This window comes from Penaeus chinensis, chromosome 37, assembly GCF_019202785.1.
Source record: "Penaeus chinensis breed Huanghai No. 1 chromosome 37, ASM1920278v2, whole genome shotgun sequence".
NCBI lineage: Eukaryota > Metazoa > Arthropoda > Malacostraca > Decapoda > Penaeidae > Penaeus > Penaeus chinensis.
The window spans coordinates 9,729,449-9,743,354 of record NC_061855.1 but is presented as its reverse complement, the minus strand read 5'-3'; positions in this window follow the sequence as shown (position 1 = coordinate 9,743,354).

Genomic DNA, 13,906 nt, shown 5'->3' with positions numbered 1-13,906 from the left:
CCCCCCCCCCCCCCCCCCCCAGCTCTCCTCCTCTCCCTCTATCTCGTCTCTCTCCTCATCTATCTCATCTCGAGCTAACTCATCAATCCTCTCTCTCTCATCTCTCCCCCCTCCTCCCCTGATCAGCCACTCCACCCTCACTCAACTCGAGTCACCTCTCGTCAATTCCATCGACCCGGCATCTCACTTATCCTCCTCCTCCCTCCCCACCTCCTCTTTCACTCTCCTCCTCTCCACGTCCCATCCCCCAACGGCACGCCCCCCTCTCATCTCTCTCTCCTCTCTCCTCTCTCTCTCTCACTCTCTCTCTCATCTTCACTTAACTCAAGTCTCTCGCTCTCCTCCTTCTATCTCTCTCTAATCTCTCATCTCTTCTCTCTCTCTCTCTTCTTTCTTTCCTCCTCTCACCTCGCCATCTCTCTCTCTACATCGTCTCTCTCTCTCTCTCTCTCTCTCTCTCTCTCGCCCCCCTCTTTCCTCCCTCCCCCTCCCTCTCTCATCTCTCTCTGTCTCCTCTCTCCTCTCTCTCCTCTCCTCTCTCACTCTCTCTCTCTCTCTCCTCACGTCTCTTCGTCTCTCTCTCGCTTCACATTTTCTTTCTCTCTCTCTCTCTCTCATCTCTCTCTCTCTTCTCCTCTCTCTCCCTTCATCTCTCCTCTCTTCTCTTTTTCTCTCACCTCCTCTCTCTCCTCTCTCTCACTCTCATCTCTCTCTCTCCCCCCCACCTCTTTCTCCCCCCCCCTGGTCACCCTCCTCTCTCGTCACTCTCTGTCTCTGTCTCTCTCTCTCCTCTCTCTCTCTCTCTCTCTCTCTCTCTCTCTCTCTCCTCGTCCGTCCTCTCCTCTCTCTTTATCTCTTTATCTCTCTCCTCTTTTCTCTCTCTCTTTCTCTCGTCTCTCTCTTTCCTCGTCTCTCTCTCTTTCTCTCTCTCACACGTCTGTCCTCCCTCCTCTTCTTACTTGTTCTCTTCATTCTTTCCTTTTTCTTTCTTTTTCTCTCTCTCTCTTTCTTCATTCTTTTTTCTTTCTCTCTTTTCTTTTCTCTCTCTGATCTCTCTATTCCTTTCTCTCATCTCTCTCTCTTTTCTCTCTCTCTCTCTTTCTCTCACTCTCTCGTCATCATCTCCTTCTCGTCTCTCTCTCTCTTCCTCTCTCTCTCTCTCTCTTCGTCTCTCAAATCCCTCCCTCCCTCCCCTCCCCTTCCACCATGAAGCCTAATCCGAGATAGATCCGGCTCCCGTAGGGACCCTCTCCTCTCTCCATCCCTCTCTAAGGGAAAGAGAGAGATGAGATAGAGATAGAGGAAGGGGGGCATCGTGTGTGTGAGCGGAGGGTCGCGCCTCAATCGGTCAATATTGCGAGCCAAAATATTGCCTAACGCTGATCGCTTATCTTCGAGCCTTGGCCCTGTGGTCGCCAGCAAGACTAGCCCGCGCCAAGTCATCCAACATCATCATTCAATTTCTGGCTATCATCGCATCAAAGTTTCTCACGGCATAACAATCTCATCAATTAACCTACGATAAAACAACGATTACATGAAGGATGTATTTTTTCCGTAACCGTCATTATCGCAAAACGAAAACAAAGGCAAGAAAACGAGACAAGGTCATCAAGGACACACCGAAAATAGCGAGAAAATAGCGAGGGTGTCCGCGAGAACAAGGGGATGATTGCTACGTTCGGTGCTCAAGGTAATCGCTGGTCGCAGGCGCGGGTCGCGCGGGGGGGGGGGGGGGGGGGGGGGGGGGGGTCCCCAGGTGGGCGTTTTTGGCTCAGGACTCCTTTGCGGGCGCGCCGTGGTGTCCTTCGCTAGGCTTTCCCGCTTTTGTCCCTTCGGCGTCCTTGCGCTTCGCTGCAGTTCTTTTCGTCGCGCAACGTTTTATATTGATTTCTTCTTTTTCGGTCTCTCTTATCCAGCACCTGCCGATACTCCGGCTGTCTGTTAGATTTGTTTTCTGCCTTTTTTGTGTACCTCCCATTCTTTCTTTTTCTCCCTCCCATCTCCCTGTTCGTTCTCTTCCCATTCCTTGAATTCTTCCTCTTTCATGCCCTACCATTTATCTGCCCTTATATATATATATATCCATACATATACAGTACGCGTATTTATATAACCAACAAAAACATCCTGCTGCCTGGTTGCTTCAATTTTATTCCTCTCCTGTAATTCAGGTGGGTGTTGTCTGCTTGTCAGGCAAATCTAAAATCTTATCTTCTTGCAACCTTAGCAGCTCGGTGAATAACGGCGAGTCGCTACACCGACCCGAGGCTGCTGCAATAACCTCATGAAGCGTTGTTGCCAAGTTTCGTCGTCCGCTGCATGCAGGGCGCGAGTTGTGCAGGGACCGTTCAAGTGTGGGAAATTGTATTTAGGGGGTTTTAGTGGAGGGTCGGGAGGATCGCGAATGATTAAGAACCTCAGAGTGGAGAGAGAGACCAGTAGACAGATAAACGGAGGCAGAGCGAAAAAAAGGGATTATGAGAAATCGCTCACACTACACGGTGCCTTTCCAATACCTCCCCTACTCAATATTTCCTGAATATCACCCCATTCATCCTACCCTACCAGATCCTTATCCTCCCTTAGAACCCTATCGCGCGCAGTCACGTCTCGCAAGAGAGTCATACTCCCATCGAGAAGAATTAATATCGATCGACTGGATACGGCGTCACCCTTCTCCCGTGCCGGCGTCCAGCTTGGGTGCAGGCGGGGCGGTGTTGGCCGGCGCGAATAAAACACCTCAATATCCTAGAACCCACCATCTAGGCAACGTGATATGATGTCGTTCGGTTATCGGAATCTCTCGGCGTGGCTGATTCGGGGGTTCGTTTCGGGACGATCCCCACTAGGCTGTGAGGGCTGCGGGCCTCGATCCATGGCAAACGACGCTGATGATGCCAGATAATGGAAGCCAGGGGTGCTATCCCTAGGGGTGTTAGGGGGGGCTTTACGTTCTTTAGGATTCTCTTATAATCCCCTCCCGAATTGGTCGTTTTATGCCCGTTTTTCTTTTTTTCCCCTTTTTCTGTCTGTCTGTATCAAGTTCTGTGTTTTCCTGATTTCTGATTCTCACTTCTCTGGTTATCCGTTTATATAACTTCCCATTCGCTCATCTTATATGACCTCAAGCTCATCTCATCTAATCTCATTACATCATATTATCTCTCTCTCTCTCTCTCTCTCTTTCTCTTTCTCTATCTCTATATCTATATCTATATCTATATCTATATCTATCTCTATCTCCCTCCCTCCCTCCCCTCTCCACCCCTCCTCACCTCCCTCCCCATACCTCCCTTCCCTCTTCCTCTCTCTCTCCCTCTTGTCCCTCTGGTTCCTCTCCCTCTCCTCCATCATTCCTCTCCCTCTTCCTCTCCCTCTTCCTCTCTCTCTCTCTTTCTGTCTCTTTTCCTCTCTCCCTTTACAACCGCCTACCTATCTCTCCACCCCCCTCTATCTGTACTTCGTACACCCCATCTCTTCCTCTCTATGCTGTACATCATAGCATCTGGATGTATCTTCACTAAATAAAAAAGAAAATAATTTAAAAATTCCGAAACTATATATTTTTTCTTCACTTCTTTGAGCTAGATGTGTTAAGTTACTTTTATATATGTTTTATGTAACTGAATGATAACCTTATTCTATTTTGCTTCCACAGGTAAGGCGGAGGATCGGGTCGCGGGCGGCTTGTAAATCCAGTTGGTGTAAATTTATTTGATTAATCATAGTTCAAAGAAGACGTGGAAGGGGAAGGGAACGTGGACTAAGGCTACGAAAGGAGTGGGGGGGGGGGAGGAAGGAGGAAGGATGGAAGGAAAGGAAGAAAAGGAAGAAGAGAGATTCAAGGAAGAGAAGGAAGGAAGAAAGGGAAAAAGGAGAGAAGGAATGAAAGCCTTGAGGAATTACTGAAGGTAGAAAACGAAAAAGGTAAAAAATGAGGATGAAGAGAAAAAAGGACGAATAATAATCAGAAAATCAAGACCGAAGGTGGGAAGAGAAACTAAAAGTAAAAAATGCGCAGTAGAATAAGAAGACAAAAGTGAAAATAAGGAGAGAAATGCGATATTTGTAGTGACTGAATATTCAGTAGAGTCTGAAATTAGTTACCAGAAAGTGCGGCACTAACTCTACTGGGGCTTTGAATTTCTCGGGAAGAAATAATTTTTGTTCCCCGATTCTAAATTTATGATCGCTGAACACACGATATCAGAAAAGCCCCGCCTCCATCCCTCCCCTTAAACCTCCTCCTTATACCCCCCATATACACCCCTTTATTAACCCCCCACTTATACCCCCCCTCTTATACCCCCCGCCCTCCAGGATAGCAACAGGACACCGGCGACGTGCTCATCTTTGGAGACGTCAGGAGACACGCAGAGAGATGTAAAAGGATGTCTTGCGGACGTCAAGGCTAATCCTCTTACGCCCTTGAGTGAGAGGCGTGTCAAAGGGGCGCTGAGAGACTGACGGACGGGCGCGCTGCTCCTGGCGCTGCGATTGGCCCGCTTCGGTTCTCTTCGGGCCGTTTATTTCATTGTAACTGTGTGTGTGTGTGTGTGTGTGTGTGTGTGTGTGTGTGTGTGTGTGTGTGTGTGTGTGTTGTGTGTGTGTAAAGCGATATATTAAAATCCTTTGTGTCTTTTTCAGAGGCGTGTACTGTGGCTTTAACGGAAGGATTGGTGATTCGGGCGTAATTTTGCGTAAAAGGGAAATACTTTTGGCGGTGGCCGCAATTTATCTCTCTCTCTCAATCACTCTCGCTCGTCCCCACTCTCTCTCTCGTCGCTCATCCTTCATTCTCTCTCCTCGCTCACTCTCTCTCTCTCTCTCCGTCTCTCTCTCTCTCTCCCCCCCTCGCTCTCCCTCTCCCTCTCCCTCAATCCCTCTCCCTCTCCCAAAGCTCCCCTCTCCTCATCCCTCTCCATCTCTCTCTCTCTCTCCGTCCCATCTCATTCATCAAACAAGCTTCTCTCCTCTCTCTCTCCAATCTTCTCCTCTCCATCCTCTCTCCCCTCTCTCTCTCTCATCTCTCTCCGCGAATTAACCTCTCTCTCCTCTCTCTCATCCCCATCCCTCTTCACCTCTCCCTCTCATCTCTCCTCTCATCTCTCCTCTCTCTCTCACAAAAACATGCTCTCGATCTCAATCCCAATTCACATACCCCTCCTCTCGCCGACTCTCCCCTAATCCTCCGCATCCTCCTCCCGTCTCTCTCTCTCTATCCCACCATCGCGTCTCCTCTCTTCCTCTCTCGTCCCCTTTTCTCATTCTCGACATCTCTCAACCGACAATCTTTCAACTCTCCCCACCTCCGCTCCTCTCACATCTTACTCTCTGTTAACGCCCTCGTCAGTCACTCTCCTCTCACTCTCTCGGCACATCTCACCCACATCATATTCTCTCTCACTCATCTCACTCTCAACATTCCCACACTCCCACCTCCATCACCGCTCTCTCTCATAGTCTGACCTCCCCCCCTCCTCCCCATCTTCGCTATCCCTCTTCTCTCCCCTCCTCGTCACATCCTCAGTACTCCTCACTTCTCCGATCGGCTCTCCTCTCTCTTCTCACGTCAAGCACCATATCGTTCAGTCGCTCCTCCGCCTCCATTACCTCTCTCCACGCAAACCCCACAGAACTCACGACACTCTCCTCCTATCCCACTTGACCTCCTCCCTCCGCCTCTCCCTCCTCCCTCCCATCTCTCTATCTCTCCTCTCTCTACCTCTCTCTCCCTCTCCCCAAATCTCTACGTCACATCTCGGTCCGCTCAATCATGCCCCAGTCTCTCCACTCCTCTATTCCCTCCTCACTTCATCTCCTATTGATTCCTCACCCTCTCTGCCGCGTCGCTCCGCATCTCTCGTCATCTCTTATCTGTCTCCGTCCTCTCATCCTCCCTTGTCAGCTCCTTCTATCACACCAACGTCTCACAGTCATCTCTCTACTCGTCTCCCGTCTCTCCTCTCTACCTCCCCACCTCTCCCTCACACGTCCCCGAACTCAGCGCTCACTCGTACGTCTTCTCGACTCACTCTCCCATTAAGCTCGCTGCTCTCTCCTATCTCTCTCCCATAACATGTCCCCTCGTTACTCCTCTCCCTCCCGTCCTCCCCGTTTACAATCCGCTCTACTCTCTCTCACTTCTACACAATGACTTCTCTACCTCCGACTGCATCTTCCTCTCTCATCTACTAATCTACTCTCTCACCTCCACCTCCTCTCCTTCTCCTCTCCTGGTCCTCTGCCTCTCTCTCTCCCTCGCTCCCACTCTAGCCATCCCTTCACTCTGCTCCTTCCTTGATCACACCCAACCGGTTTCCCTCTCTTCGTACTCTTCCCCTCCTCACGTACTCAAACCATCCCCAGCTCTCTTTTCAATCATTCACCCGTCATCCCTCCCTCTTCTCGTCACATCTCTCCTCCTCTCACTTAAGACGCTGCCCTGACCCAAAACACATCCTCCTCTCACTCCTCTACCGTCCCTATCCACTTTAGTCTCCGGTGTTCGCTCTCCCCTCTCACCTCAAACTCCCCTCGTTCTCCTGCTCCCCATCTCCCTCAGACTCAATCCCCACCCTTCGGCTCCCACCTCTCTACCAGTCACACACATCACCACTCTGGAGGGAATAGAAATGATGTCCCTCATCCCTCTCCCTCTCTCTCTCTCTCATCCCCAACTCCTACTCTCTCTCCTCGTCCTCCTCTCTCTTCTCTCTCTCTCTCTCTCTCTCATCTCTCTCTACTCTCTCTTTCTCTCTCTCTAGCTCTCTCTCGTCTCTCTCTCTCTCTCTCTCTGTCTCGATTTCATCTCCGTCTCACTCGGTCTCGTCACCTCTCTCTCTCTCTCTCTCTCTCTCCCTCTCTCTCCCCACTCTCTCTCCCTCACTCTCTCCCACTCTCTCTCCCACTCTCTCACCCGTCATCTCATCTCCCTGCTCTCACTCACTCTCTCTCTCTCTTCCCTTCTCTCTCGATCTCCTCCTCTCTCATCATCTCTCTCTTCTTCAACTCTATTTCTCTCTCATCTCCTCTCTCCACTCTCTCCTCTCTCTCTCTCTCTCACTCTCTCCCCCACCGTCGAGAGGAGCAAACCGCCTCCACCCCACTGCAAAGGCCCTCTTCTAACAGGCATTTCGTAAGAGCACGTGTTTCCTGCGACCGCCCCCGCCCGCAGCACTGGGCGGTAAACGTCGCACGTTGTTTTTGTCCGGAAGCGTCGCAAAAAGCCACCTTTGGGTTTCCGTTTCGTGAGTCAGACGCACGGTATTTTTTTCTCTGTCTCTTTCTGTCGCTCTCTCGCACTCTCTATCTCTCTATCTCTCTATCTTCTCTCTTCTATACTCTCTATCTCTATCTCTCTATATCTGTGGGAGTGTGAGTGTGTGTGTATGGTGTGTTGTGTGTGTGTTTTTTGGTGTGTGAGTAGTGGTGTGTGTGTGTTGTGTGTGTGGTGTGTGTTGTTTGTAATTGCGCGTGCGCGCGTATATGTGTGTCGTGGCACTTTCTCTTTTATTGGATGTAAGGGGATGTGAGGGGAACATCACCGCCTGGTTCTTACCCTTTTATCTCTTCCATTAAACACACACATACATATACATATCGATACATATGTATAAATATCAATAAATACATATACATATGCATGCACAACACGACCCCCCGCCCCTACAAACACACGCACGCGTGCACATATACATGTAGGTATGAATGTATGTATGACATATCTGTCCGTGTGTGCGAGCGTGTTTCGGAGGCGACGCCGGGCGAGCGAGCGGCGTGCGGAGCCTGGGAAAGCCATAACGGCAAAAACGCCGTTGTATTCGCGCACGCTTTTACCTGAATCTCGAATTGCCATTTTATGCGGCACTTGCGTTTTCTTTCCTTAGTCAGGTTTTCTATGACGCAAAACCGCATTCATCCATACTCACCTCTCATCCTTCTACCGTACAAAGGATCAGTTTCCGCGGATTGCGCAGTTCTATGGAACGGCCGCGAATAATGGGCTGCGGCCTCTGTTTGCCTCGGTATTCCGCCAATAATAAATACCGTATTAATGGACGCCTGGAAGAGTTTTTTTGCCATTCTGGTCAGACGAGTCCTCTCTCTCGTCCCCTTCTCTACAAGCCTTCTCTCCCCCCCCCCTCTCTCCTCTCCTCTCCTCTCCCCTCCTTCCGATGATAATGAAGTTGACAAAGAAGTTTTTCCAAGACCGTTGATGTTCATATTGACACAAAGGAAGAAGAAGAAAAAACGTAAATATGTGTATATGCGAAGAATCCGGCGTTTATGGAAATTGTGCAAACCGGTAGGGGATCGGACGAATATTTCCATTTTTATCGGATATTTCTTTCTCACAGATATTATATTCATGCATACTCTGCGGGTTTTTCCTTGGGGTTTCGCCTTTGTGCGGATTGTGGATCGGCCGGCGGGTCGCTCAGATGTTTTTGTCATTTGGTGATTCATGGATAGAGGTTATTTTTGTGGTTGCATGTGTGTGTATATATTTATTCATAGATAGATAGACAGATAGATAGATAGATAGATAGATGTGCATATACATACATATACATACACATACATACTCATACATACATACATACATACACATATATATATATATATGTATGTATATATATATATATATATATGTTATATAATATATATATATATATAATACATATATGTATGTTTATATAATATATATATAATACATATATGTATGTTTATATATATATATAATATTATAATACTATATATAATACTACACACACACACACACACACACACACACACACACACACACACACACACACACACACACACACACACACACACACACACACACACACACACAGATAGATAGTTGTAGTTATAGATATGTATTTATATATATTATATATATATGCATATATATATGCATATATATATATATGTGTGTGTGTGTGTGTGTGTATGTATGTGTATGTGTATGTGTGTGTGTGTGTGTGTGTATGTGTATGTGTATGTGTGTGTGTGTGTGTGTGTATATATGTATATAGTATATGTGTATATGTATATAGTATATGTGTATATGTATATATAATATATGTATATAATATATGATATATGTATATAATATATAATATGTAATATATATATGTATATATTTGTATAGTATATGTATATAATATATAATATATATTGTGTGTGTTATTTCCTTTTTTATATAAATTATGTGTGCGCGTGTGTCGGCGCATCCCAAATGCACGGCGCGGATTCGTTCCGGCGCGAGCATCGAAATCGCCGGCGCCGCGCCTCGCCCGGCACTCGCGACGTGCGTCATGTTCCCGCATCCTGGTCGCGGGGCGCGTTTCACCAACGTATTTAACGTTCCTTGCCGCTTCACTGTGCTTGCGTGATTCCGTGTGTCTGCTTGTTGTTGCTATTGTGTTGTTGTTTTTACTTGGTTTTCTATTCTCAGCAGGAATTCTCTGAAACTTGTTTATACTTAAAAGTGTTTGTTTTTTTCTCCAATACTTTTTGGACGTAGGAGGAAAAGAGAAGAGTTAGTATTTGTGCTGTTTATGGAATTGCTGACAAGAAAAAGAATAGTAGTTGTAGAAGAAGAAGAAGACGAAGAAGAAGGAGAATAATAATAATAATAATAATAATAATAATAATAATAATAATAATAATAGTAAGAAGATGATGAAGCATAGGAGGAATTAGCAAGAAAGGGAAACGTAGAAGTAGAGGGAGAAAGAGATGATAATGAAGTAGGAGAAAGATAACGAAGACGATATTTAAGGAGGAGAAGGAGAAAATAGAGAGAAAAAGAGAACGAAACATCTGTCGGACGTCGCTCATTTTCTCTCCTTTGTCTTGCCGCACGTCAGTCAAGCGGCGTAACGAGGTTATTAGACTTCAGTTAGCTACTCATTGCCTATTCATTCATTCATTTTTTTCTTCATTCTTCTTCTTCTTTTTTTCTCTCCCTCTTCGTCCCCCCTTCAGCCCTTTCCTTCGCTAGCTGGTCGTGACGTCGCTTGGAGGTGACTTGCGAGTTTGCATTACGAACATCTGTCTGGCTCTCGTCTTGGCCTTTTTTTGTTCCCCTTTCTTAAAAGGCGTTTCTTTGCCTTGTCTCGTATTGTCACGTTCTGTTTGCTCCTTTCTCCGCGGCCGTTAATTTCGCTTGTTGTCTGTTAGGTTTAATATGCTGCTGCTGTTGGGTTGGTGTTTTTCTTGGTATTTTTTGTTTTACTTATTATCATCATTATCGGGATCAGTATCATTGTTACCACTATGACTGATATTGTTATTAAGATTAATATTGCTGTTTTTGTTACTGTAACTGAAGTTCCAGTGCCTCTTAGAATCGTTACTATTTTCCGTAAAACTCGTGTCTAGTACTCTTACAGCTGTGATTGCTATTGTTACTGCTTTTACTATTGCTGTTTCTGCTGCCATCCTGCCACCGGAGCGAGAGGGGGGGGGGGGGGGGGGCGTGAAGGCTTCGGTCATCGGCGGCTTCTTGCGTCCTCTTCTGCCCCGTCCGAGGTCTCGGGAAGGAAAGAGGGGAGAGGAAAAAGGGGAAAGGAGACAAAGGAAACAGGAAGGGGGAATGGTGGAAGGGGAGGGGGGATAAAGGAATAACCAGCAGAAGAAGTGTATATCCAGAAAAAAAAATGTAAGAGAAAGAAAATGAGGTCAGGGAAGTAAGAAGAAAACCCAACGAGAAAGGAGAGTGGCAGAAGAAAGCAGAATCCTTCAAAAAGAAGAAAAAGCCCTCCGAGAACCTCCTCCCCCTCCCCCCCAGACCTCCCCCTTGATTACGCTCGAGTATTTGCCGCCCTCGACCGACCGCATCTGTCACGCCCTCGACCCTCGCACTCGAAAGACAAATCTCGGCGAGTCACCCTCCGTGGTCGTCTCGCGGCAGCAGATGCGAGAAGCAGCGTGACGCGTCGCTCGGAAAAAGCGTGGGAGCCCCGCTTGGCGTTCGAGGTCGTCGCTGCAGGACGCAAAAAAGGGGGGGGGGGGAAGGAAGGAGGAAAGAAGGATGGAAGGGAAGTAGAAGCGGCTGGGATACGCTCATTACGTCGCCTCGTCCTCCAACTCCAACTCCTCCTCCTCCTCCTCCTCCTCCTCCTCCTCCTCCTCCTCCTCCTCCTCCTCCTCCTCCTCCTCCTCCTCCTTCACCTCCTCATCGCGACTCTAATCCATTTTCTCTATGAGTTCTCCGTCTCTCTTCATTTTTTCCTCCTTTCTTATCTGACTCTCTTTCCTCCCTTTCACTTCCTTTCCTTTTCCTTTATATTTTTTTCTCATTCCCCTTCTCTCTTCTCTCTCTCTCTCTCTCTCTCTCTCTCTCTCTCTCTCTCTCTCTCATCTCTCTCTCTCTCTCTCTCTCTCTATCTCTCTCTCTCTCTCTCCCTCTCTCCCTCATTCTCCCCCCCCTCTCTCTCTCTCTCTCTCTCTCTCGTCTCTCTCTCGTCTCTCTCTCTCATCTCTCTCTCTCCCTCTCTCCCTCATTCTCCCCCCCTCTCTCTCTCTCTCTCTCTCTCTCTCGCTCTATCTCTCTCTCTCTCTCTCTCTCTCTCTCTCTCTCTCTCTCTCTCTCTCTCTCTCTCTCTCCTCTCTCTATCTCTCTCTCTCTCTCTCCCTCATTCTCCCCCCCCCCTCTCTCTCTCTCTCTCTCTCTCTCTCTCTCTCTCTCTCTCTCTCTCTCTCTCTCTCTCTCTCTCTCTCTCTATCTATCTATCTATCTATCTCTCTCTCTCTATCTCTATCCCTCTCTCCCCTCTCTGTCTTTCTCTTTCTCTTTCTCTCCCTCTCCCTCTCCCTCTCCCTCCCCCTCCCTCCCTCCCTCCCTCCCTCCCTCCCTCCTCCACCTCTCCCACCCTCCCTCCCTCCTTCCTTCCCTTCCCTCCCCTCCCTCCCCCTCTCCCACCCTCCCCCTCTCCATTCCTTTCTTCTTCCCTTTTCCTCCTCCTCATCTCCTCGTCATCCTTGCACCTTCCCCCGCGGTCAACAATGCGACGAAATCTCCGCTGATCGCAGGAACGTTGTGTAAATGGCGCAGCTAATCTCCCTGGGAAGGCCCCCAAACGTTCAAGGGGGAAACGTTGGCGGTGCTCGCCTTTGGCAGGACCTGTTGGGGCCTTGGTGATGGTGCTTTTTCTGTTTCCTTTTTTTTTTCTTTTTAATAGTGCTCTTTTATTTCATTATTTTTATTTGTTTTTTCTATTGCTGTTTCATGATCATCTCTCTCTCTCTCTCTCAGCTTCGTATTCTCGCTGAAAACAGGCAGATAGAGAAATAGAAAGAAAAAAAGGAGGGAGAGAGATAGAAATAGAAAGAAAGAAAGATAGATAGATGGAGAGGGAGAGAAAATGAGAAAGAAAGAAAAAGTGGGAGATAGACAGAGAAATAGAAAGAAAGAAAGAAGGAGGGAGAGAGAGACAGAGAAATATAGAAACAGAAAGAAAGAAAGGAGGAGGAAGACAGACAAAGAAATAGAGAGAGAACATGGAGAAAGACAGACAAAGAAATAGAGAGAGAAAATGGAGAAAGACAGGGTGGGGGGGGGGGGGGCGAGAGAGTCGTTACGTTGACGGAAGGTGCGACGTGCATGAGTCTTTTGTGCTGCATTGTGTTCACCTCACCTGTTGTGATGGAGGAGGTGGGGGGGGGGGGGTAATGGGAGAGGAGAAAAAGGGGGGGGTAATGGGAGAGGGGGGGAAGGGGAGGGGTTTGTATTAGGGAATGGCGAATAGGGAAAGAGGAAAATGTTTATGAAAGTTTTTTATGAAAATGATGTTGAGATGATAACTACTACTACTACTACTACTGCTGCTGCTGCTGATAATGATAATAAAGATAATAAAAACAATAAAGATATACTAGTATAACACCACCTCCACCACAACCGCCAACAGCAACAATGATAAAGAAACGGTAGTAAATGCAGGGCACGGAAAGGATCCTGGAAAGAACTAGCAAACAGAGCGCAGTAATTCGTAAACGGTAACGCTACAAGACTCTTTGCTCCCTCCCCCTCCCCCCTTTCACATTTTCGAGACGGCAGCGAGGGAATGAGAGGGGAGTGGGGGGGGGGGGAGATGCCACTGGCCGGCATTGTGGGGCGGCGCCCATTGTGGGGCGTGACTCTGGAAGTTATCTGGAAAGAATGCGCGAAGGATTTTCAGTTAGGATAAAAAGTGGGAGAGACGCATGTAGGGGAGAAGAAAGAGAGAGGGAGGGAGGGAGAGAAAGATGGATATGTGTAAGAAGGAATGCATAGCAATTGTCCAGGGAAATGTATTTTTTTACTGCCTTTGCCGCTAATGTGCTTAAAGAACACGAGGTCGAAGTGCATGTGAAAATCCGGGGATTTGATCCGGAGGTATGCGGCTCCAGGTGCCACGCCGTCTTCGGATGTGTGTGTGTGTGTGTGTGTGTGTGTGTGTGTGTGTGTGTGTGTGTGTGTGTGTGTGTGTGTGTGTGTGTGTGTGTGTGTGTGTGTGTGTGTGTGTGTGTGTGTGTGTGTGTGTGTCTGTGTGTCTCTGTGTGTCTCTGTGTGTGTGTATGTATGTATACATTATATATAGTATATACATACATACATCTGACATATACTAAATATAAATATTTTATCGCAGTAAACAGGTATTTACCCTATTTTCTTTTTCCCTTGTCTTGGTTTCGCATTGTCAATGTTACTGTCTCCAGATAATTAATCTTCTTTTTAAAGGGTAAGTCCCTCCACTATCCTCATCTCTCTCTTTCTCTCTCTCTCTCTTACTCTCTCTCTCTCTCTCTCTCTCTCTCTCTCTCTCTCTCTCTCTCTCTCTCTCTCTCTCTCTCTCTCTCTCTCTCTCTCTCTCTCTCTCTCTCTCTCTCTCTCTCTCTCTCT